The sequence below is a fragment of the Pinus tabuliformis genome, chromosome 4_2 (assembly GCF_031772625.1).
Source record: "Pinus tabuliformis cultivar Carrire ecotype Pingquan chromosome 4_2, CPIR1, whole genome shotgun sequence".
Lineage (NCBI taxonomy): Eukaryota > Viridiplantae > Streptophyta > Pinopsida > Pinales > Pinaceae > Pinus > Pinus tabuliformis.
In genome coordinates this window covers 70,106,974-70,132,156 of record NC_142304.1, presented here as the reverse complement: position 1 = coordinate 70,132,156, position 25,183 = coordinate 70,106,974, and the positions used below count along the sequence as shown (strand labels likewise).

General features: G+C 42.9%; 1 pseudogene; it reads right to left on the bottom strand.

Moving 5' to 3' along the window:
• Positions 1 to 2,503: 2,503 nt before the first annotated feature.
• Positions 2,504 to 25,183, bottom strand: part of LOC149168276 (conserved oligomeric Golgi complex subunit 5-like) — a 69,573-nt pseudogene continuing 46,893 nt past the window's right edge.

Sequence of the window (25,183 nt, the reverse complement as noted above, 5' to 3'; positions counted from 1 at the left end):
GATCACATAATCGTTTCTGAGTACATCGAAGTGACATTACCTTTAAGAAGTGGAGGAAAGTGTTGTGGAAACCATAACATGTAAAATTGTAACCCTCTTGTTCTGGTGATCTCACATAACTAACCATAATACGAGACCCGTATTAGACTAACCCTAGAGATTTGGGTTCCACCCTATAATACTAGATTGGGCATGGGATGACCATACCAAACAACCATTATGCTCTCAAATATGCACCTATATATATGTATATATTCCTAATAAGCACAAGTATCAATCTAGATTGTGCCAGTACCAAGGTTAATGCACAGGCATTAGCTAAAGAAATACAAGGATTACATGTATATCATGAAAAAAATTATCTGAATTTGACTTTGGACCCCAGTTTGTTAATTAAAGAAGACATGGTTGTAGCAAACAATTATGCTTCATGATTTTCAAATATATATATAATTTTAGGAACAAGTCCTTCATAATAGCAGAAAACAAAGTTTTGTAGTAGAGTTTTGTCGTGCTATATCTTTAACAAATCTATCAATTGGTTAGCTTCTAGTATTTTAAAATATTATCAACTCACCCTTCTCTATATCATCAAACAGAAAAATTGTCACATGGAAAGCCTTCCTATTGTAGCCAGCCAAGGTCATCTCACTATGATAACTGAGAAAGGATTGCAGAATTTACGACACCTAACCTTGGATTTCAGATGTCTTCTAGAGTTTTAAGTGTTGGATGCATTCAATCAATCAATATGTACATCATGTATGGAAATTTAGTTTCTAATTGCTTGCAGAAGTTATGTATAGTCTTTTGACCTGGCGTAACCACATGCAAATGAAAAAAAAATGGCAGCTATGTAAAGAGATTACAGATGCGTGGAAGTGGCATGTATACATGTGGCACTTGCTTAAACTATGGGCATAAGGAATATTTACATGAACCACAAACAACTATGTAATTGTGATTAGATCCCTATATAAACAAAATTGTATGATCTTGATCATGGTAGTATTAAACCTCCCTTTTGAGTGAGCTTGAAAAGCACTTCCAACTTGCATATTCAAGCTTGCCAAGGGGGGACTAGGGCTGATATATACCATGAGATACATGCATGGATCCTTAAGTAACCTCAATTCCCTAAGGAGTACGAGGGAAGAATAGATCCATGCTTCTTATTTTGGTAATTCATAAACAAAATGTCAGCTAGGGGTAGGCATGATATGGAGTATGAACCCAAGTGAGACGTCTAAGTCCAAGTGTATACCAACATCTGCTAAGAATTTCTTCTACATACGTTGTTTCTAGTATGTGATGATTATGTGCTCATGACATGAACTATGAAGCATGTAAGGAGAATTGATAGGCTAGAGGAGGACTTACCTGACTTACCCAACCACTTATTTAATGACATTTTCTGCTCTCAAGTCTAAATTTTTTATAGAGACGGATATAAGCATGTGTGTACGGGTACATGTGCAACTTTGTATTCTTAGTTGATAGGTCACAAAGTAGCCGAGAGATGTGCAATTAGACGTGAACACAGTCCCACTGAAGCTTCCTTCCTAGATAATATGGAGTCTATGGACAAGCATATTATCCCTTTAGATCCTAAAAGGAGAGAAATGTGATAATAAGATCTCGTGAAGATAGTGATTGGTTTTCCTTCTTCTGGAATCTTGTGATCAACTACTGAAGGGCTTGAGGTGTACTTGGCATGGTTTGAAAGCCAAGGGAGTTGGGATGGCCTAAAACCCTTCTTGAGTTATATCTTCTAATGGGCCAGGATACATACCTTGTACTCCAAGGTGCAACTTGGAAATAGCTATGCTTTGTAGGGTCCAAGAAGGTCATCCCTCTAGGTGTTAAGGCTACAGAAGTCTATTGGAGATTTTCCAAAACTACAATTCAAGCAAGCTAGCTCTGGGAAATTGGACAAAGTTGAGAAAAGTGGGGACAAATGATTGGAGCAATAATGACCATATTGGAAGTTTTCCTCATGTATGCTCGTATGCCTGAATATCAGTATTGATATCGAGCTACGAGCGTGTAGAAAAACACATTACATACTTGGTGTGGGCCATGTAGAAGACTATAATCATTGTGTTCCACTATGTTGAGAGGAGTGTCTGCCAGTCTCAGAGTTCTGGTTATGGGAATATACATATTGTGATGGTAGGCCACATGGGTGCCATCTGGCATGACATAAGGAAACTTTAAAATGACAAAAAAAATGTATTGTAGCACCCCATTCTTGTAACCACACCGTGAGAGTTGTATCACGTAATAACCACCTTTGGTCAACAAGTGGGGGTTTTTTACAATACAGGGGGGGATTCTGGTTTTAACATTTTAGGAATTTCATTATGGTAGTTATTTTGTGTCCTTTCTTATAGAGCTAAATTTATAATGAATTTTTATGCAGAATAAATGCAGCAGAGCAGTCCCAAGATACTGAACCACAATTCATTCAGTGGGTTGGTCCCATGTAAACATCAACTCAATCCTAGATGCCAAAGTTCCAGTTTGTGGGCTTGAGGGTGGAGTCCAGTAACAATGTCTATTTATTTGTTACATGATATGAACAATTGCAAATTATAGAATTACACAGAAATTTGGAATACAAGAACAGACCCCCAAAACAAAACATATCAATTAAAAGAAGTGAACCCAAAAGGGTGAAATGATAAATGTGCATCCAAGAAACATTACAAAGGAAAATTTTATGTATATCTAAAAATGAACTTAAGTTTAATGTAACAAACCACAAACTAAACATGGGAAAAAAATGTGGTACCTGATAGTCATATTTTTCTACTAGCAACTGTAAGACTTTACCGATCTCACATAAAACAAGGAGTGTTAGATGTTTGTCCAATTTAACTGCTTCAATTTCTTCTTGAATGCAAGAAATAAACCTTGAGATTTGCTCTTGTGATGGGATACTCCCTTGACTGGACATTGGAACAAATTATTGACAAGATCTGAAAGGTTGCTCAAAAAATATGTTGAATAAGATATTTGGAAAGATTCTATAGTAGCTAGAATTTGATTTTTCCCTTCTGTCTTGATAGCTGGAAGGACACCCTTAATATTGATGTCTCGCAAAATTCTCTCAATCAGATTCTCTACCATGGACAAAAGATTTTGATAACCCAAGACAAGTATCTCTTTTACAAAACATGATGTTGTGAATGTAGGTTTCATTTGACTTGTGAAAGCCTTGACAAGTGCATCCCAAACTTGATCTGTCAACATTGGACCACCTTCATGTATAGTCATGACAAGCTCTATGTAAATAGATTGAATAAGCTAAAATTGTGAGAATAATCATCACATGATTGCGCATATGATCCGGATTTAAATATGAATGCAACAAATTATAAAGATAACCATAAACACAAATATGCAACGGAAATAATAATTCATTTCATTAATGTAAAATACTGAAATATGCTTACAAACATAAATGGAAATAAACCAACTAGGGCGATGGTAGCTTACCTCTGAGAAGAGATGTGGCGGCTACATGCCTCTGAACTGTGTTACAATGAGGCTCGAAGGCCCTATTTATTGTTGAGAAACAATGGAAAACCCTTAATATCCCAAAACCTAACCCTAGAAGATGAAACGCCAAATTGTGGGCCCCGTTTTGGGTAAGTTGGTACATCAACTTCCCGGGGTCGTAACTTTGGCACCCGATCTTCATTTGACGTGTACAATATTTCATTAGAAAGATCTATCCTAGAACTAAAACTTTGGGATGAGCAACATCAGTCCACAAACCCATGTTTCTCCTACGTTTCCGAAAAAACATCGTTTAGGGCCTCAAAATGGCTCCGAAAGTTTAGGACCCGAAAAACTGCTAAAATAGTAAATTGTGCTACAATTACGGAAATTGAAAAATTGAAAGAGACAGTTGTGGGGGTCCAAGTGGGATAGGTGGGTGGCCACCAACATCCACCTAGATCATTCCTCCCCCCTTAGGAAGCAATGGTCCCCATTGCATTGAGTTCCTCCATCTACTGAACTTGGTCCCTGGTGAGTTGTTCTGCAATCTCGGATCTATCCAATAATGGTGGGAAGCATGGTTGAGGGTGGTGCACATTGAACAGTTGGTGCGGGCGAAGGAATGGAGGAATGTTGTGCTCCAAAGAATTATTTCCCACAGCCTTGGTAATGGTTTAAGGACCATGTTGGCATGGACGGAGCTTCTAATGGCCTCTTGTAAGGCATTCTTTCTGTAGATGCAACCAGAATTTGTTGCCCACCTGAAGCTTGTGTGGTACACTTGTGGGTGAGGAGAAGTTGTTCATGTGTTCTTTCATGACCGTATCCCTTTGTTGTTGCTGCTGCGTGGAGGAACCCTTCGCGGGGGTCATGGATGTGGTGACGATCTTCCCCATACTTTGGGAGCGAACCAGACAGAAAATGAATTTTGTAGTTTGGGAGATGAGCTTGTGCCTTTCTTGGCAGTGATTAAAGAGGTGGCAGAAGGTGGGGCTACCCCCAGTATCCTGTATAATGAATTACACAAAGAAATAATAACAGCATGAGGCCTTGAATCATACATAGCACATCACCTCCACAAGTATGGTTGTCCTAATAGTACATCACAAACATCCAGAGGTGTAACATCACACAATACCTAATCTGTGAAGGGATTGATGTTGTAAGGAAGGCGACACTGCTGGTGAACTCAGATATCTCGTCCTTCGTGAAGCCACCCGCTACTATACAGATGTGGGTGTGGTGTATTCGGTAGGCCAAACCGCTTCACGACCTCTGCTGAATTGAGTTTCTTTTGGCTCCCACTGTCAACAATGAATTGCAACGGCAAACCTTTCACCCACATCTGTGAGTGGAAAAGCCGCTCCCCCTCCTCTGGATCTTCGGGCTCACTCTTCTAGATCTTGGCGGTGGCAACAGTGACGCTGGGCTCCGCATCAATGATCTGCTTCCCTTTTCCATTCCCTTATCGAGTTCTGATTCAGGGTCAGAACATGAATCTGATTCTGAAGCCTTCAACTCTGCCACCAGCGACTGCTTGGTCTGACACTTACTTGTGTTGTGAGTGGGGCCCTTATGGAACTCACACCACTTTGTTGTGTCATTCTTCGACTTCGTAGTGTTGTTCTTTTCTTGTGGCTTCGACGGGTTGTCTTGGGTCACCCCGCCTTGGCTTTGTCCTTTGGTCTTCAGATTTGTAGATCCAAAGTCTCGCTTCTTCTATTTTGAATTCTGGTCGAGTTACACAGCATATTGGTACGTCGTGCCGAGAGAGGAGATGTTCAGGAACTCCATCTCTTCTTGGATGTACTTATGTAGGCAGCCACGGTATTTGAGTACCAAATGCAGCTTAGAATCCTTGATACCCAACTGTGTGCGAAGGGTATGAAAAATGTTTGTGAACTCCGGCACATCTTGGTCCCTTTCCTGTCGCAGCATGGTCCAATTTATGTATTTGTGCTCGTAGCTTTTGACAGGGTAGTACTACTCCTTGATGGCATCCCAGAATGAATTCCAAGTGGGTACGGCTGAAAATAGTGAGCTCGTGCTTTCATCCTTTTGCTTGCAGTAGGTTTCCCACCAGTCCTTGACGTGGGGGGTTGCTTTGAGAAGAGTGAAAACAATCTTTTCCCGACTTGAAAATTCATGAATAGAAAAATACCCTTCTAGAATATTTAACCATTTATCTATAGAATCTATGTTTATCTGACCCTCAAAGATGGGGATTTCAAAATTAAATTGTACCTTAAAGGGTGTAGCATTTCTAGAATAGCTGCTGGAAGTCAATGCGTCGCCTCTGGGTAGTCGCTGAAGGATCTGGGAAACACTGTCCATCATTGCGTTCCTTTGTCGCTCAAGGGATTCTTTGACCAAGATTTTGATAGCATCTCCTACCTCCTCTTCTTTCTTCTCATCCGCCATGGGAGGCTGTCATGATTTGCGAGGCTGGTATTACAAAGGTTCGACCAGTTCAAGCCCTAACTCCTTATATCCCGACCTCGTTGGGGACATGCAAAGAAAAAAAAAGAAAAAGAAGATCGCTCTGATACCACTGATCCAGATTTAAACAGGAACGCAAAAAATTACATAGATAACCATAAACGCATATATGCAATGGAAATAATAATTCATTTCATTAATGTAAAATATTGAAATATGCTTACAAATAGAAATGGAAATAAACCAGCTAGGGCGATGATAGCTTATCTTTGAGAAGAGATGTGGCAACTACATGCCTCTGAACTATGTTACAATGAGGCTTGAAGGCCTATTTATTGTTGAGAAACAATGGAAAACCCTTAACATCCCAAAACCTAACCCTTGAAGATGAAACGCCAAATTGTGGGCCCCGTTTTGGGTAAGTTGGTACATCAACTTCTTGGGGTCGTAACTTTGGCACCCGATCTTCATTTGACATGTAAAATATATCGTTAAAAGGATCTATCCGAGAAATAAAATTTTGGAAAGAGGAAGGTCCATGACCCCATGTTTCTCCCAGGTTTCCCAAAAAATGTCGTTTAGGGCCTTAAAACAGCCCCGGAAGTTCAGGACCCAAAAAACTACTAAAAATAGTAATTTTTTCTACAATTACGGAAACCGAAAAACTGAAAGAGATAGTTGTGGGGGTCCAAGTGGGATAGCTGAGTGGCCACAAACATCCACCTGGATCATTCCTCCCCCCTTAGGAAGTAATGGTCCCCATTGCATTGAGTTCCTCCATTTGCTGAACTTGGTCCCTGGTGAGCTGTTCTGCAATCTCGGATGTATCCAGTAATGGTGGGAAGCATGGTCGAGGGTGGTATACATTGAACACTTGGTTCAGGAGAAGGGATAGAGGAATGTTGTGCTTCAAAGAATTATTTCCCACAACCTTGGTAATGGTGTAAGGACCATGTCGGCGTGGTTGGAGCTTCTCATGGGCTCTTGTAAGGTGTTCTTTCTGTAGATGCAACCAGACTTTGTTGCCCACCTGAAGCTTGTGTGGTACCCCTGTGGGTGAGGAGAAGTTGTTCCTGTGTTCTGTGATGATCGTATCCCTTTGCTGCTGCTGCGTGGAGGAACCCTTCGCGGGGGTCATGGATGTGGTGATGATCTTCCCCTTACTTTGGGAGCAAATTAGACAGAAAATGAATTTCCTAGTCTGGGAGATGAGCTTGCTGCCTTTCTCGGCAGTGATAAAATAGGTGGCGGTAGGTGGGGCTACCTTAGGTATTCTGTATAAAGAATTACACAAATAAATAATGACAGCACGAGGCCATGACTCATACACAACATGTCGCCTCCACAAGTATGGCTGGCCTAATAGTACATCACAAACATCTAGAGGTGTAACATCACACAATACCTCGTCTGTGAAGGGTTTGATGCTGTAAGGAAGGTGGCACTACTGCCAAACTCGGAGATCTCGTCTTTGGTGAAGCCACCCGACACTGTATAGCTGCGGGTGTGGTGTATTCGATAGGCCCAACCGCTTCACAACCTCTGCTGAAATGAGGTTCTTTTGGCTCCCACTGTCAACAATGAATTGCAGCGGCGAACCCTTCACCCACATCTATGAGTGGAAAAGACTCTCCCCTCCTCTGGATCTTCAGGCTCATTCTTCTGGAACTTGGCGGTGGCAACAGTGACATTGGGCTCCGCATCAATGATCTGCTTCCCTTTGCCATTCCCCTTGTCGGGTTCTAACTCAAGGTCAGAACATGACTCTGATTCTGAAGCCTTCAATTCGGCCACTAGCGACTGCTTGGTTTAACACTCACTTGTGCTGTGAGTGGGGCTCTTATGGAACTCACACCACTTTACTGTGTCCTTCTACGACTTCGTGGTGTTGTTCTTTTCTTGTGGCTTCAATGGGATGTCTTCGGTCACATCGCCTTGGCTTTGTCCTTTGGTCTTCAGATTTGCAGATCCAAAGTCTTGCTTCTTCTGTTTGAACTTCTGCTTGATTTTGACAATGTATCGGTACGTCATACCGAGCGAGGAGATGTTTGGTCCCTTTTCTGCCGCAATGTGGTCCACTTTATGTATTTGTCCTCGTATATTTTTACAGGGTAGTACTACTCCTTGATGGCATCCCGAAATGAATTCCAAGTGGGTATGGCTGAAAATAGTGAGCCTATGCTTTCATCTTTCTGCTCGCAATAGGTTTCCACTAGTCCTTGACGTGGGGGGCTACTTTGAGAAGAGCGAAAACAATCTTTTCCCAACTTGAAAATTCATGAACAAAAAAATACCCTTCTAGGAGATTTAACCATTTATCTACAGCATCTTCGTCTATGTGACCCTCGAATATGGGGATTTCAAAATTAACTTGTACCTTAAAGGGTCTGGTGTTTCCAGAGTAGCTTTTGGAAGCCAATTAGTCACCTCTAGGTAGCCGCTAAAGGATCTGGGCAAAACTGACCATCAACACGTTCCTTTGTCACTCAAGGGCTTCTTCGAGCAAGATTTTGATAGGATCTCCTGCCCCATTGTCTTTCTTCTCATCCGCCATGGGAGGTCATCAGGAATTGCGAGGTTAGTCTTGTAAAGGTTCAACCAGTTCAAGCCCTAACTCATTATATCCCAACCTCGTTGGGGACATGCAAAGAAAAACAAAGAAAAATCAGACCGCTTTGATACCACTAATCCAAATTTAAACAAGAACGCAAAAAAATATAGAGATAACCATAAACACAGATATGCAACGGAAATAATGCTTCGTTTCATTAATGTAAAATACTTAAATATGCTTACAAACAGAAACGGAAATAAACCAGCTAGGGCGATGGTAGCTTATCTATGAGAAGAGATGTGGCGGCTACATGCCTCTGAACTGTGTTACAATGAGGCTCGAAGGCCTATTTATTGTTGAGAAACAATGGAAAACCCTTAACATCCCAAAACCTAACCCTAGAAGATGAAACGCCAAATTGTGGGCCCTGTTTTGGGTAAGTTGGTACATCAACTTCCCAGGGTCGTAACTTTGGCACCCGATCTTCGTTTGACGCGTACAATATCTCATTAGAAAGATCTATCCAAGAATTACAAATTTGGGGATATCAACATTGGTTTGTGAACCCATATTGCTCCCAGTTTTCCCCAAAAAATGTTGTTTAGGGCCTAAAAACGGCTCCAGAAGTTCACAACCCGAAAAACGACTAAAAATAGTAAATTATGCTACAATTACAGAAACTGAAAAACTGAAAGAGACAGTTGTGGGGGTCCTAGTGGGATAGGTGGGTGGCCACCAACATCCACCTAGATCATTCCTACCCCATTATGAAGAAATGGTCCCCATTGTGTTGAGTTCCTCCATCTGTTGAACTGTTCTGCAGTCTCCGATGTGTCCAGTAATGGTGGGAAGCATGATCGAGAGTGATACACATTGAAAACTTGGTGCAGGTGAAGGAATGGAGGAATCCTGTGCTCCAAAGAATTATTTCCCACGGCCTTGGTAATGGTGTAAGGACCATGTTGGCGTGGGAGTAGCTTCTGATGGGCTCTTGTAAGGTGTTCTTTATGTAGATGCAACCAAACTTTGTTGCCCACCTGAAGCTTGTGTGGTACCCCTATAGGTGATGAGAAGTTGTTCCTATGTTCTGTCATGACCGCATCCCTTTGCCATTGTTGCTCTGAGGAGGAACCCTTCGTGCAGGTCATGGATGCGGTGACGATCTTCCCCTTACTTTGGGAGCGAACCAGATAGAAAATGAATTTCCTAGTCAAGGAGATGATCTTGCTTCCTTTCTTGGCAATGATCAAAGAGGTGGCAGTAGGTGGGGCTACCTCCAGTATCCTGTATAATTAATCACACAAAGAAATAATGACAGCACAAGGCCTTGACTCATGCACAGCATGTCGCTTCCACAAGTATGGCTAGCCTAATAGTACATCACAAACATCCAGAGATGTAACATCACACAATACCTCATTTGTGAAGGGTTTGATGCTCTAAGGAAGGTGGCACTGCTGGCGAACTTGGAGATATTGTCTTTGGTGAAGCCACCCGATACTGTACAGATGTGGGTGTGGTGTAGTCAATAGGCCCAACTGCTTCACGACCTCTACTGAAATGAGGTTCTTTTGGCTCCCACTGTCAATAATGAATTGTAGCAGCAAACCCTTCACCCACATCTATGAGTGGAAAAGACGCTCCCCCTCCTCTGGATCTTTAGGCTCATTCTTCTGGATCTTGGTGGTGCCAACAGTGACGCTAGTCTACAAATCAATGATCTGCTTCCCTTTGCCATTCCCCTTGTTGGGTTCTGACTCAGAGTTGGAACATGAATCTGATTTTGAAGCCTTCAACTCGGCCAACAGCGACTGCTTGGTCCAACACTCACTTGTGCTGTGAAACAGGCTCTGATGGGACTCACACCACTTTCGTGTGTCTTTCTTCAAATTCGTGGTGTTGTTCTCTTATTTTGGCTTCGACAGGTTGCCTTGGGTCACCCCAACTTGGCTTTGTCCTTTGGTCTTCAAATTTGCAGTTCCAAAGTCTCACTTCTTCTGTTTGAACTTCTACTCGATTTTGACACCGTATCGATACGCCGTGACGAGTGAGGAGATGTTCAGGATCTCCATATCTTCTTAGATGTACCTGTGTAGGCAGCCATGGTATTTGAGTACCAAATGCAGCTCAAAATCCTTGATACCCAACTGTGTGCGAAGAGTATGATAATTTTTTGTTAACTCTGGCACATCTTCGTCCCTTTCCTGCTGCAACATTGTCCACTTTATGTATTTTTCCTCGTAGCTTTTGACAGGGTAGTACTGATCCTTGATAGCATCTTGGAATGAATTCCAAGTGGGTGTGGCTGAAAATAGTGAGCCTGTGCTTTCATCCTTCTACTCGTAATAGGTTTCCCACTAGTCCTTGACGTGGGGTGCTGCTTTGAGAAGAGCAAAAACAATCTTTTCCCGACTCGAAAATTCATGAATAGAAAAATACCCTTCTAGCAGATTTAACCATTTATCTACGACCTCTACGTCTATCTGACTCTCGAATATGGAGATTTCAAAGTTAACTTGTACCTAAAGGATGTGGCGTTTCTGGAGTAGCTGCTGGAAGCCGATGTGTCGCCTCTAGGTAATCGCTAAAGGATCTGGGCAAAATTGTCCATCATCGCGTTCCTTTGTTGCTTGAGGACTTCTTAGAGAAAGATTTTGATAGGATCTCCTACCCCCTCATCTTTCCTCTCATCCGCCATGGGAGGCCATTAGAATTTGTGAGGCTAGTCTTGCAAAGGTTCGACCAGTTCAAGCCCTAACTCCTTGTATCAACCTCGTTGGGGACATGCAAAGAAAAACATCGAAAAAGCAAACCGCTCTCATACCACTGATCCAGATTTAAACAAGAACATAAAAATTATAGAGATAACCATAAACACAGATATGCAATGGAAATTATACTTCATTTCATTAAGGTAAAATACTGAAATATGCTTACAAACAGAAACGGAAATAAACCAGCTAGGGTGATGGTAGCTTATCTCTGAGAAGAGATGTGGTGGCTACATGCCTCTGAACTTTGTTAAAATGAGGCTCGAAGGCCTATTTATTGTTGAGAACAATGGAAAACCCTTAACATCCCAAAACCTAACCCTAGAAGATGAAACGCCAAACTGTGGGCCCCATTTTGGGTAAGTTGGTACATCAACTTCCCGGGGTGGTAACTTTGGCACCTGATCTTCGTTTGACGCGTACAATATCTCGTTAGAAAGATCTATATGAGAACTACAACTTTGGGAAAATGAACATTAGTTGAAGGACCCATGTTGCTCCCAATTTTCCCAAAAAAAACGTCGTTTAGGGCCTCAAAACGGCTCCAGAAATTGAGGACCCGAAAAACTGTAAAAAATAGTAAATTGTGCTACAATTACGAAAACTGAAAAACTGAAAGAGACAATTGTGGGGGTCCAAGTGGGATAGGTGGGTGGCCACAAAATTCCACCTGGATCATTCCTCCCCTCTTAAGAAGCAATGGTCCCCATTGTGTTGAGTTCCTCCATCTGCTGAACTTGGTCCCTAGTGAGTTGTTCTGCAATCTCGAATGTGTCCAGTAATGGTGGGAAGCAGGGTCGAGGGAGGTACACATTGAACACTTGGTGCAGGAGAAGGAATGGAGGAGTTTTGTGCTCCAAAGCATTATTTCCCACAACCTTGGTTAAGGTGTAAGGACCATGTTGGCGTGGTCGAAACTTCTGATGGGGTCTTGTAGGGCGTTCTTTCTACAGATGCAACTAGAATTTGTTGCCCACCTGAAGCTTGTGTGGTACCCCTGTGGGTGAGGAGAATTTTTTCCTGTGTTCTGTCATGACCGTATCCCTTTTTTGTTGCAGTTGCGTGGAGGACCCTTCACGGGGGTCATGCATGTGGTGACGATCTTCCCCTTACTTTGGGAGCGAACCAGACAAAAAATGAATTTCCTAGTCTAGGAGATGAGCTTGTTGCCTTTCTTGGAAGTGATCAAAGAGGTGGAAATAGCTAGGACTACCTCCGGTATCCTGTATAATGAATTACACAAAGAAAAAATTACAGCACAAATCCTTGACTCATACACAGCATGTCACCTCCACAAGTATGGCTGGCCTAATAGTACATCACAAACATCCAGAGGTGTAACATCACATAATACCTCGTCTGTGAAGAGTTTGATGTTGTAAGGAAGGTAGCACTGCTAGCGAACTCGGAGATCTCATCCTTGGTGAAGCCACCCAATATTGTACGGTTGTGGGTGTGGTGTAGTCGATAGGCCCAACCGCTTCATGACCTCTACTGAAATGAGGTTCTTTTGGCTCCCACTGTCAACAATGAATTGTAGCGGTGAACCCTTCACCCACATCTATGAGTGGAAAAGATGCCCCCCCCTCTGGATCTTCAGGCTCATTCTTCTAGATCTTGGCGGTGGAAACAGTGACACTGGGCTCTACATTAATGATCTGCTTCCGTTTTCCATTCCCCTTGTTGGGTTCTTACTCAGGGTCAGAACATTAATCTGATTCTGAAGCCCTCAACTCGAACACCAACAACTGCTTGGTCCGACACTCACTTGTGCTGTGAGTGGGGCTCTTATGGAACTCACACTACTTTCATGTGTCCTTCTTCAACTTCGTGGTGTTGTTCTTTTATTGCGGCTTCGACGGGTTGTCTTGGGTCACCCCGCCTTGGCTTTTTCCTTTGGTCTTCAGATTTTCAGATCCAAAGTCTCACTTCTTCTGTTTGAACTTTTGCTCGATTTTAACAGTGAATCGATACATCGTGCCGAGCGAGGAGATGTTCTGGAACTCCATCTCTTCCTGGATGTACTTGTGTAGGATGTCGTGGTATTTGAGTACCAAATGCAGCTCAGAATCCTTGATACCCAACTGTGTGCAAAGGGTATGAAAAATGTTTGTGAACTCTGGCACATCTTGGTCCCTTTCCTGCCGCAGCGTGGTCCACTTTATGTATTTGTCCTCATAGCTTTTGACAGGGTAGTACTACTCCTTGATAGCATCCCGGAATGAATTCCAAGTGGGTGCGACTGAAAATAGTGAGCCCGTGCTTTCATCCTTCTTCTCGTAGTAGGTTTCCCACCAATACTTGACGTGGGGGGCTGCTTTGAGAAGAGCGAAAACAATCCTTTCCTGACTCGAAAATTCATGAACAGAAAAATACCCTTCTAGAAGATTTAACCATTTATCTATGGCATCTACGTCTATCTTCCCCTCAAACATGGGGATTTCAAAATTAACTTGTACCTTAAAGGGTGTGGCATTTCCAAAGTAGTTGCCGGAAGCCGATGCGTTGCCTCTGGGTAGCTGCTAAAGGATCTGGGCAAAATTGTCCATCCTTGCGTTCCTTTGTCGCTCGAGGTCTTCTTCGAGCAAGATTTTAATAGGATCTCTTGCCCCCTCATCTTTCTTCTCATACGCCATGGGAGGTCGTCAGGATTTGTGACGCTGGTCTTGCAAAGGTTTGACCAGTTCAAGCCCTGACTCCTTATATCCTAACCTCGTTGGGGACATGAAAAGAAAAATAGAGAAAAAGAAAACCGCTCTGATACCACTGATCCGGATTTAAACAGGAATACAAAAAATTACAGAGATAACCATAAACACAGATATGCAGCAGAAATAATACTTCATTTCATTAATGTAAAATACTAAAATATGCTTACAAACAGAAACGGAAATAAACCAGCTAGGGTGATGGTAGCTTATCTCTGAGAAGAGATGTGGTGGCTACATGCCTCTGAACTATGTTACAATGATTCTTGAAGGCCTATTTATTGTTGAGAAACAATGGAAAACCCTTAACATCCCAAAACCTAACCCTAGAAGATGAAACACCAAATTGTGGGCCCCGTTTTGGGTAAGTTGGTACATCAACTTCCCGAGGTCGTAACTTTGGCACTCGATCTTTGTTTGACGTGTACAATATTTCATTAGAAAGATCTATCCTATAACTAAAACTTTGGGACAAGCAACACCGATCCACTAACCCATGTTTCTCCTAGGTTTCCCAAAAAACATCGTTTAGGGCCTCAAAACGACTCCGGAAGTTTAGGACCCGAAAAACTACTAAAAATAGTAAATTGTGCTACAATTATGGAAACTGAAAGAGACAGTTGTGGGGGTCCAAGTGGGATAGGTGGGTAGCCACCAACATCCACCTGGATCATTCCTCCCCCCTTAGGAAGCAATGATCCCCATTGCGTTGAGTTCCTCCATCTGCTGAACTTGGTCCTTGGTGAGCTATTCTGCAATCTCGGATGTGTCCAGTAATGGTGGGAAGCATGGTCAAGGTCAGTATACATTGAGCACTTGGTGTAGGCGAAGTGATGGAGGAATGATGTTCTCAAAGCATTATTTCCCACAGCCTTGGTAATGGTGTAAGAACCATGTTGGTGTGGTCAAAGCTTCTGATGGGCTCGTGTAAGGCATTCTTTCTACAGATGCAACCAGAATTTGTTGCCCACCTGAAGCTTGTGTGGTACACCTTTGGGTGAGGAGAAGTTGTTCATGTGTTCTATCAAGATCATATCCCTTTTTTGTTGCTGCTACGCGGAGGAACCCTTCGCATGGGTCATGGGTGTGGTGACAATCTTCCCCTTACTTTGGGAGTGAACCAGACAGAAAATGAATTTCCTAGTCTTGGAGATGAGCTTGCTACCTTTCTTGGAAGTCATCAAAGAGGTGGCAGTAGGTGGGGCTACCTCCGGTTCCTGTATAATGAATTACACAAAGAAATCATGACCGCATGAGGCCTTGACTCATACACAGCATGTCGCCTCCACAAGTATGGCTGGCCTAATAGTACATCACAAACATCTAGAGGTGTAACATCACACAATACCTCGTCTGTGAAGGGTTTGATCCTGTAAGTAATGCAGCACTGCTGGTGAACTTGAAGATCTCATCCTTGGTGAAGCCACCCGATACTATACAGCTGCGTGTTTGGTGTAGTCGATAGGCCCAGTCGCTTCACGACCTCTGCTGAAATGAGGTTCTTTTGGCTCCCATTATCAACAATGAATTGCAGCAGCAAACCCTTCACCCACATTTGTGAGTGGAAAAGATGCTCCCCCTCCTCTGGATCTTTGGGCTCATTCTTCTAGATCTTGGTAGTTGAAACAGTGACGCTAGGCTCCGCATCAATGATCTGCTTCCCTTTGCCATTCCCCTTGTCGGGTTCTAACTCTGTGTCGGAACATGATCTGATTCTGAAGCCTTCAACTCGGCCACCAGTGACTGCATGGTCCGACACTCACTTGTGCTATGAGTGGGGCTCTTATGGAACTCACACCACTTTCCTCTGTCCTTCCTTGTCTTCGTGGTGTTGTTCTTTTCTTGTGGCTTCGACGGGTTGTCATGGGTCACCCCATCTTGGCTTTGTCCTTTGGTCTTCAGATTTGTAGATCCAAAGTCTCGCTTCTTCTGTTTGAACTTCTGCTCGATTTTGAAAACGTATCGGTATGTTGTGCCAAGCGAGGAGATGTTTAGGAAATTCATCTCTTCCTAGATGTACCTGTGTAGGCTGTCATAATATTTGAGTACCAAATGCAGCTCAGAATCCTTGATACCCAACTGTGTGCGAAGGGTATGAAAAACGTTTATGAACTCCGGCACATCTTGGTCCCTTTCCTACTGCAGTGTTGTCCACTTTATGTATTAGTCCTCGTAGCTTTTGACAAGGTAGTACTGCTCCTTGATGGCATCTCGGAATGAATTCTGAGTGGGTGCGGCTGAAAATAGTGAGCCCGTGCTTTCATCCTTCTCCTCACAGTAGGTTTCCCACTAGTCCTTGACTTGGGGGGCTGCTTTGAGAAGAGCGAAAACAATCTTTTCCTGACTCGAAAATTCACGAAGAGAAAAATATCCTTCTAGCAGATTTAACTATTTATCTACGGCATCTGCAACTATCTGACCCTCGAAGATGGGGATTTCAAAATTAACTTGTACCTTAAAGGGTGTGGAATTTCCAGAGTAGCTGCTGGAAGCCGATGCGTCGCCTCTGGGTAGCCGCTGAAAGATCTGGGCAAAATTGTCCATCATCGTGTTCCTTTGTCGCTCAAGGGCTTCTTTGAGCAAGATTTTCATAGGATCTCCTGCCACCTCATCTTTCCTCTCATCCGCCATCGAAGACCGTCGAGATTTGCGATGTTGGTCTTGTAAGGTTTTGACCAGTTCAAGACCTAACTCCTTATATTTTGACCTCATTGGGGACATGCAAAGAAAAACAAAGAAAAACCAAACCGCTCTGATACCACTATTCTGATTTAAACAAGAACACAACAAATTACAGAGATAACCATAAACACAAATATGCAATGGAAAGAATACTCCATTTCATTAATATAAAATACTAAAATATGCTTACAAACAGAAATGGAAATAAACCAGCTAGGGCGATGTTAGCTTATCTCTGAGAAGAGATGTGGCGGCTACATGCCTTTGAATCATGTTACAATGAGGCTCGAAGGCCTATTTATTGTTGAGAAATAATGAAAAACCCTTAACATCCCAAAACCTAACCCTAGAAGATGAAAAACCAAATTGTGCGCCTCGTTTTAGGTAAGTTGGTACATCAACTTCCCGAGGTCATAACTTTGGCACCCGATCTTCATTTGACGCGTACAATATCTCGTTAGAAAGATCTATCCGAGAACTACAACTTTGGGGAGAGCAACATTAGTCCATAGACCCATGTTGCTCCCAGTTTTCCCAAAAAACGTCGTTTAGGGCCTCAAAACGGCTCCGGAAGTTCAAGATCCGAAAAACTGCTAAAAATAGTAAATTGTGCTACAATTACGAAAACTGAAAAATTGAAAGAGATAGTTGTGGGGGTCCAAATGGGATAGGTGGGTGGCCACCAACATCCACCTGAATCATTCCACCCCCTTAGGAAGCAATGGTCCTCATTGCATTGAGTTCCTCCATCTGCTGAACATGGTCATTGTTACACTAAAAAATGTCACCTTGACTACTTACAGTTAGTATGGCTCAAATCAACAGTCATGCTACCCTCTTAGGCAAGTCTCATGCCTCTGTTATCCATCTCAAACTCAAAGAAGAGAGAAAGTCTTGTAAAAACTATGTTTATCTCTGGGGTCGCAGGTTCTCTCTAGCCTTACCTGCGGGGACGCTGACCATGTTCACAAAATCTGCGTCCATGGACGCTCTGTATGTTAAGGGACAGGTGCGTCCCTCTGTAAAAGGCAAAATGCGCGAGTTTTATCTTGAAAAAGTTACTTGTGGTTACTTCTAGAACATTCTAGAGGTCGGTTTGATGAAATGGATGCGCCTCCAGTTGGTTCATGTATCTCTATTAAGGGGAACTTATCCCATCAATAAGGGAGCTATCCCACCCATAGAGGGGGATGATCCCATTGATAGTGGACCTGAATAACCTCTTTACAGCACTATAAATAAAGGCATTGAGCCAGAAGGAGAAGAGGTTGGAGCTATACATTTTCTTTGGGTAAATGCTGCAGGATTTAGGTCTTCCATTAGAGCCTTTGTGAGGAGAGATTGTCTTCACTTGATTCTACTTGGGAGAGGTGAGCTTTGTCAAAGTAGAGGAAAAACCCTTGATGGACCCTGGGAGGAACTTGCACAACACCAAGGCCAGGTTGTAAGAGTTTCTTTGTTTCGTTATTAATACAAACTGGTTTATTTTTCTCAATAGCTTGTGTTAATGAGTTATTTCATGTGTTCCTTGGTCTGCATGTTGAATATATGTTTTATTATATGAAATGCAAGTGCTTGGTAATTGTTTGATTGTTTGTGGTTGCAGGAATTGACTTGAAGGAGGAGCTCATCCGGATCGTCAAGAACGGACTTCAACAACAGCGTTTTGGAATAAGGTAAGCCTAAACACTTGTAGTTTTCATGTTGTAAAAGGTGTATTTAGAGAAAGATCACTCCATTTTGTCTTGTTTGTCATTAGAATGTCTTAGACTTCTAGGAAGGTCAGTCGTGTCCGCACCCTTGACAGATTCCGTGTGACAAATTGGCGACTCCACTGGGGAATCCATTAATGAGAGAGTCTTTTCCTTTATATGAACTTTGCTTTGAGAAAATCATTTTTATTTTCTGGTTTTTGACTGTGAGAATTAGTATTTGGGTGGCTTAGCTTTAGATTTAGTTAGATTTGGTTTTCTTCTCATTTTCCAGAAGGACGCACCCTCTTAGTACTGCACAGTGCGTCTTTGGACGCGCTGTTGCCGTCTGCACAGAGCGGGGCCGCACCTGTGACAACGGGTTGCCTGCGTCTTCCTGTAAAACTTAAGAAAATTCCATTTTTGCTTTAAATTGCTTTTAGATTTTGTTTTTCCTTAGTGTTTTCTGCCCAGATCCTTTAGTACCCTGTCAAGAATTTTCACCTGAAACTTGTTTTGTGAGCTTTGAGTGTTTTAGTGGTTTTCAACGAAGTTTAGACCTAGGGTTTGATTTTTGGAAAGGCTTTGTAGTGACTTTGATAGTAGAAAGTTGTCCAGCCTTAGATCTCTCTGGTTAGTCAACCTTCTTAGAAGTCGGGCCTGTCGTAAAGTCTCCTTTTGTGAGCAACTTGCCATTTGAGTTGTTTTGGGTCAAATTTCGAATTACTTGTTTATAAAGTATTGATTTCCATTTTACAAAAAGAACAAAAAGATTAGAGTTTTGTTTTGGCTAGTTTTTGATTCTGCAATAAGCTAGTCCTTGATTTGATTGTGATCAAGTAAAACACCTTAGAAATAATCATTGTTAGTTTTGGCCTCGTTAAGATTGCTTAGAGTAAATTTGCCTTTAGTTTGCTTATGAGTGCATTTTCATAGATTTTAAGAGTTGTTAAGATTGATTTTTGGTTATATTAGATTTACTTGCTTTATTAAAAGAAAAATACAAAAACATCTTCTTAAAAAGTCTTGTTTCAAGTAGCTTTTTGTTTTCAAAAGAAGAAAAGAGTTTTTTCGTGCATGTAAAGAGAAGTTATGTTTTTATGCTTGGAAAAGACAAACGAATTGTTTCTTTGATTGTCTTCAATTAAGAAGTTGCTTTTATAAAGATTGCATTCTCTCAACTTTTTAGTTAAGCAATTCATCGAAAAAGTAAAGTAGTGGATAAATCATTCTAGGTGCATTTTGTAGTGGTTTCGAGTCGAGTCAACACACCACTGGTTTCACTTCCATCACCTTTTGACTTAAGAAACAACCTTAAAAGTAACGCTTAAATTAAAATCAATCTAGTAATCTTTATTTTTCTAGGGCTCTGAAGCACCAACATAGCTTAGGCTAGGGTCTTGGAGTAGGTGAGTACTTAACTCTCCAAGACTACAAAACCAAACAGATAGTCTATCTTGAGTAGAACAAATCCAATTGTTTCAGTTACATTCTGGGAAAGCTCCTCTTAAAGGAGAAGCACGAGCTCGTGTCCGAACCAGTGAGGGGATCATTCCTCCCTCGTTGGGAACGACGCCAGGCAGTACGTATTACAAACGGTAAACCTCGGATTAACCATTGTCGAGGAGCCAGGGGTCACTTATCGGTAAACCTTGGATTGTTGTCAAGGAGCCGGTAAGGGGATTGGAGCTTGCTACTCTGCCCTTGCGTGCTGTCGGAGTTTAGACTGTTCCCCCAGGTGTAATTGTTGTGATTGGTAACCTTAGTGGCCATAATATCTAGGATTCTACCCAAGGTGACGGTGGAGGGAAGGTCCCACTGTACCTGGAGCAGACGTCGGTTATACTCACTTGGATTTTCTGGGGGGTTCGCTTCACTTCGAGACGGTTAAAGTGGAGGAACTTGGTCCAGTCTATTCATTAAGCAGGTTGCCGGGGTAACTGTTCCACCCACTATTTCTGTACTGAATCCTGCGAGGTTGGGCCTAATCACCAACTAGCGCTTTTGGTCCGGAAGACTACTGTTTGTGTGTGGTTTGACGCTCTAGATTATTTAGGCGTGTGCTTCAAATTTGATTGGTTCTTTAGAAGACTTTAGGTGGTTTGATTTGAAATTTTTTACTTTGTTTTCGTGTGTTGTAGTTAAAATCTTTAATTGTGGCGGAATTACCGAGAAGTCCCGTCGACTTGCGGGCCAGTCTCCTGAAGTTGTTTCTGTGGCCGAATTGTTGAGAAGATCCCGTAGACTTAGGGATCCCCTCCTCGAGACGACCCAGGTAATTTAGAAGGGTTAAAGGTCCTTGTAACTCCTCCTAGTGGCAGTAGAGTAGGATCACCTGAAGAAGGAGAATCTTCCTTGGTAGTCCATCCAGATTACCAAAGTTAGAAACAGGTTACAATCCCGAAGCTGTTACAGTTTCCGAGCTTGCTGGTAGTTTTTCATCTGCCAGTGAAACAGGCGAAGAACCTGAAATTTCAGAACCTGTTACTCCAACTCCTAGTGTTCCTGATTCACCAAGAATAGAAAGAATTATCACCGAAAATCTTCCTGTTGGATTAATTGCTATAGAAGAACTTGTTCCAGAGGAAGAAATAGGCGTTTCTGATTCTGAAGATCTAATTACCCTTGATCTAAGGGAGCGTGAATCCATCTTTTACAGTCCTCCTAGAAGTGAATCTTGGTACCTTGCATTAACCAATTTTTTAGACAACTCAGTAGGTTTTTCTACACCTCGTACTCCGGTTCCACCTAGAGGAATTCATTCTCCTGTAAATATGTCTGGTCAGTCATCTGTGTTTTCACAAAGTCCTGAATCATTTTTACATGGCGGTCCTTCTGTTCCTACTGGGTATCAATCACTTTCTGGTACCTTTGCGGGAGCATCTCCTCAACCCATTGATCATGGGTTATTAGTTGGAAACAGTGGTAATGTACCATTGAGTATAGGTGAAGTTTATATGATGTCAGGTTCAACTCCCATTAACCAACCTCAAGGTGGCCAATTACCGCCTGGGGGGCAACCTTCGTTAATGCCTGGGGGGCAACCTCAAGGTACTTCATTCGTGACTGGGGGGCAACCTCAAGGGTATCAACCCCAAGGGTATCAACCCCAGCCTCAATATGTACCCCAAAGTCAACCTCAGTATCAGTATCAACCTCAAGGATGGCAACCTCAAGGATGGCAACCCAAGGGTATCAACCCCAAGGGTATCAACCTCAAGGATACCAACCTCAAGGTCAAGGTCAACCCCAGTATTCGTATTTACCTCAAGGTTATCAACCTACGGGTCAATACCCTGGTCAAGGTTATCAACCACCTCAAGGGCAATCATATGGGACTGCACCTTACAGTTATCAACCCTATCCTCAATACGGCTATGGATCTCAGTATCCTCAACCTGTTACGAGTCAATACCCTGGAATGTTAACATGGGATCCGTCACAGGGTCAACAGATGTCGCAACCAAGTATACAGTCGGTACCTCAAGCAGGACAACCTGCAGTTCCTGGTCCACCCCAGCAACCGCAACCTGTCCAGTCAAGTGTTCAGACCCCTGTAACTTCTGTAGTTACTCAGCCGCCAATTGCACCTAGTACTCCACCTCACACGGCTGCAGCAACTACCGCTTCATCTACCATGCTTACTTCTGGAGTATCGGCAGCTCCGGTTTCTACTGTCCCTGTAACCACTCCTCAGACATCTGTACCGTTGTCTGGACCCACGGTTCAAACCACAGTCCAGATGCCTGCAGGCCAACCTGGTACAAGTACGGTTGTTACTACTCAACCTCAATTTGTTCAACCTCCGTACCAGGGACAGTATCAACCTGGGCAAGCTGCCCAACAACCGGTTTACCAGTATCAACCGTATCCTGGGTACACTTATCAACCACCTCAGCAACCCCAGTACGGTCCGGTTAATCCTGGTTTTCCAGGAGGATATAATATCCCCAATGCGACTCCTGTTCCTAGTTATCCTGGATATCCTCCTCCTGGGGCTGGTATTGTGACTCAGAGTTTTAGAGATCCTAACCGGCAGTTACCATTTATTGCGACTTTAGATTTACCCGACTTGACGCGCCTAACGAACGATCCAATTCAATATCTTCCGTTCTGGCCGCCAATGCCAAATAAGTTGCCCAGCGATATACCCAAGTTCGAAGGTAAGTCTGGAGAGGATCCGTCTAATCACGTGATGACTTACCACCTCTGGTGTGCATCAAATTCCATCTCAGATGATTCCATCCGCTTACGTCTTTTCCAGCGTACACTCATTGGTCTCGCAGCCAAGTGGTACATTGAGTTACCACGGGCCTCTTTTTACAACTTTAGCCAGTTAGCTACCTCGTTCTTAACTCATTTTCAGTTACCAGTCAGATACGATAATGGTACAGAATTATTAACTTCGCTAAAACAATCGACATCCACGTACATTTCTGATCACATCCATGAGTGGAGACGTCGAAGAAGATTAGTGAAAGTTTTTATCCCGGACCAAATCTTAGCTGAATGGTTTGTCAAATCATTATTACCAAGAATTACTGAAGATGTAGCTAAGGCCGGAGTAGTTACTGAGGAGCAAGTCATTGCTCAGGCACAATACCTTGACTTAGTTTACACTCAGTCGGGTACGTTACACGAGAAAATTCCGGATCTTCCAAAGTCAAACCAAATCGCTGCTGCTCCTTCGGGATCTCATGCCGCTGATGGTATGATCGGTATCGTGACTACGAAGAGTAAGAAGAAGTCTTCCAAGACCTCCAATACTCCAATTATCACTTTGCCTGATTCTCCGACAGGAGAGTCTTCTCCTCCTGAACTTACCGCCGACATTCACGCTGTAGAGTCATCTACGGCCAAATCCAAAAACGGTGGAAAGAAGAAAGGAAAGAAGAAGGCTAAAGCAGACAAGGCTCCAAAGGAGAAAACGGAAAAGTCGGAAACCAATGACGAAAAGCGCAAACCTCGATATCCTTGTCTTATTTGTGAAGAAGATCATTTTACGAGAGACTGCCCTCATCGGGCCGAGGTAGTGAAAATAGTCAAAGGTTCTCCCACTCCTGCTGTGTTAAAAAATCCATTTCCAGAGCAGGAGAATAAGATGATAGGTTCTTCTTCGAATGCCAGTGAAGAACCCATTTTGATGATGTCTCATGTCAGGATTGCGACTCGATCGCAAGATTATGGTAGTAAGGCTCCTGTTGATGGTAAAGAAGCAGAATCTTCTCACTCTAACCCATCAACCTCAGCTCCTGGTTCCGATCCACTACAGATCGAAAAACCTAACCCAGACTTAGTGATTAAGCCGCCCGCCAAGGGTGTACTTCGAAGGTCTGCTTTCAATCCACATGCGAGAGCAGCCCAGAATTACAACATTGTTGAAGACTTAGCTGTTTCACCTTCAGCAATGTCGGCACTCGAAGTGCTGCAATCATGTCCAGCGCAACGAAAATTGCTTTTGTCGGCTATTGGAGCTGTCGATGTTCAGGACCCGAACCTAATGATCTTTGATCTAGAAAGTAGTACACCGCGTCTCCCCCATCAAATGGCTTTCCAAATTCCAGTGATAGTCAAAAACAGGCCTATTCATCGGACTGTGATTGATGAGGGAGCTTCTACGTGTATTATGTCGATTCAATGTTGGAGATCGCTTGGTTCTCCTTCGTTGAACCAATCCCCCACCATCCTTAAGGCCTTTGATGGCCGTGGGTTCCGTCCGTTTGGTATTCTACAAGAATTGCCTATAGGGGTCGAAGGTAAAACCGTTAGTCTGGATGTGGAAGTGGTTGATGCCCCTCTAGACTACAACCTTCTTTTGGGTCGAAGTTGGTCATATGCTATGACAGCGGTCGTTTCATCGGTCTTCAGAGTCATTAAGTTTCCACATAACGGTAAGATCGTGACTATTGATCAGCTGACATACTTTTCATCCGACCCAACCTCTTTAGAAACTATCCAGCATGTTGGTAAAACGACAATCCCTTATAGGGACATTGGTGTAGGTTTAGTTAAGGATTCCGGTTTACTGGGAACTTTTCCTCTCCCTCCACTCAATGCAGACCCTTCGTTCGCAACAATTCATATGATCACGTCAGAAAACATTATTTATGATGATCCTTGGTATGTTCCCTCTGACTCTGAGCTAGACTCACTCGGTGATGTTATGCCGTTGAGTCCGTATGAGATTGCTTATGAAGCTCTTATGTCTTTTACCGACTTTCATTCAACCGACCAAATGAATGTGGTCAGTGAAGAGTCACTTTTCACCTCACCCTTAGAACGGATAACGTTTCCCGAAGAAGTGTCATCTGACGAACAACTTCGCGAAATCCTAAGTGTAGATGATCTACCATGGGAAGATCTCCATCACAGATCTTCGTTTTTACCTAAGGATGATGCATTTGAAAATGATTTTTCATCTATCTTTACCGCTGAATATGTCAAAGACGCTCAGGATCCAACGAAACATTCTGATTCAGAGCTGAATTTAGGGAATATTTCTCGTACTATTCCCATTGATATTTCAGTGAAGCCCGGAATCAAGGAGAACATTCATATAGGTGCCGCATGTACTGAAGAAGAAATCCAAACTTACAAGGCCCTATTCCAAGAATTCCGCGACGTGTTTGCCTGGTCTTACGAGGAAATGCCGGGAATTGATCCTGCCATTGTTGTTCATGAAATCAAAACCTACCCGGATGCTAAACCCATTCGGCAACGGTTGCGTCAGATTCACCCTCGAAAAGCGGCTGCGATTAAAGCAGAAGTCGAAAAGCTGTTGAAAGCAGGTTTCATTTATCCGATCCCGTTAACGGATTGGGTATCGAATAT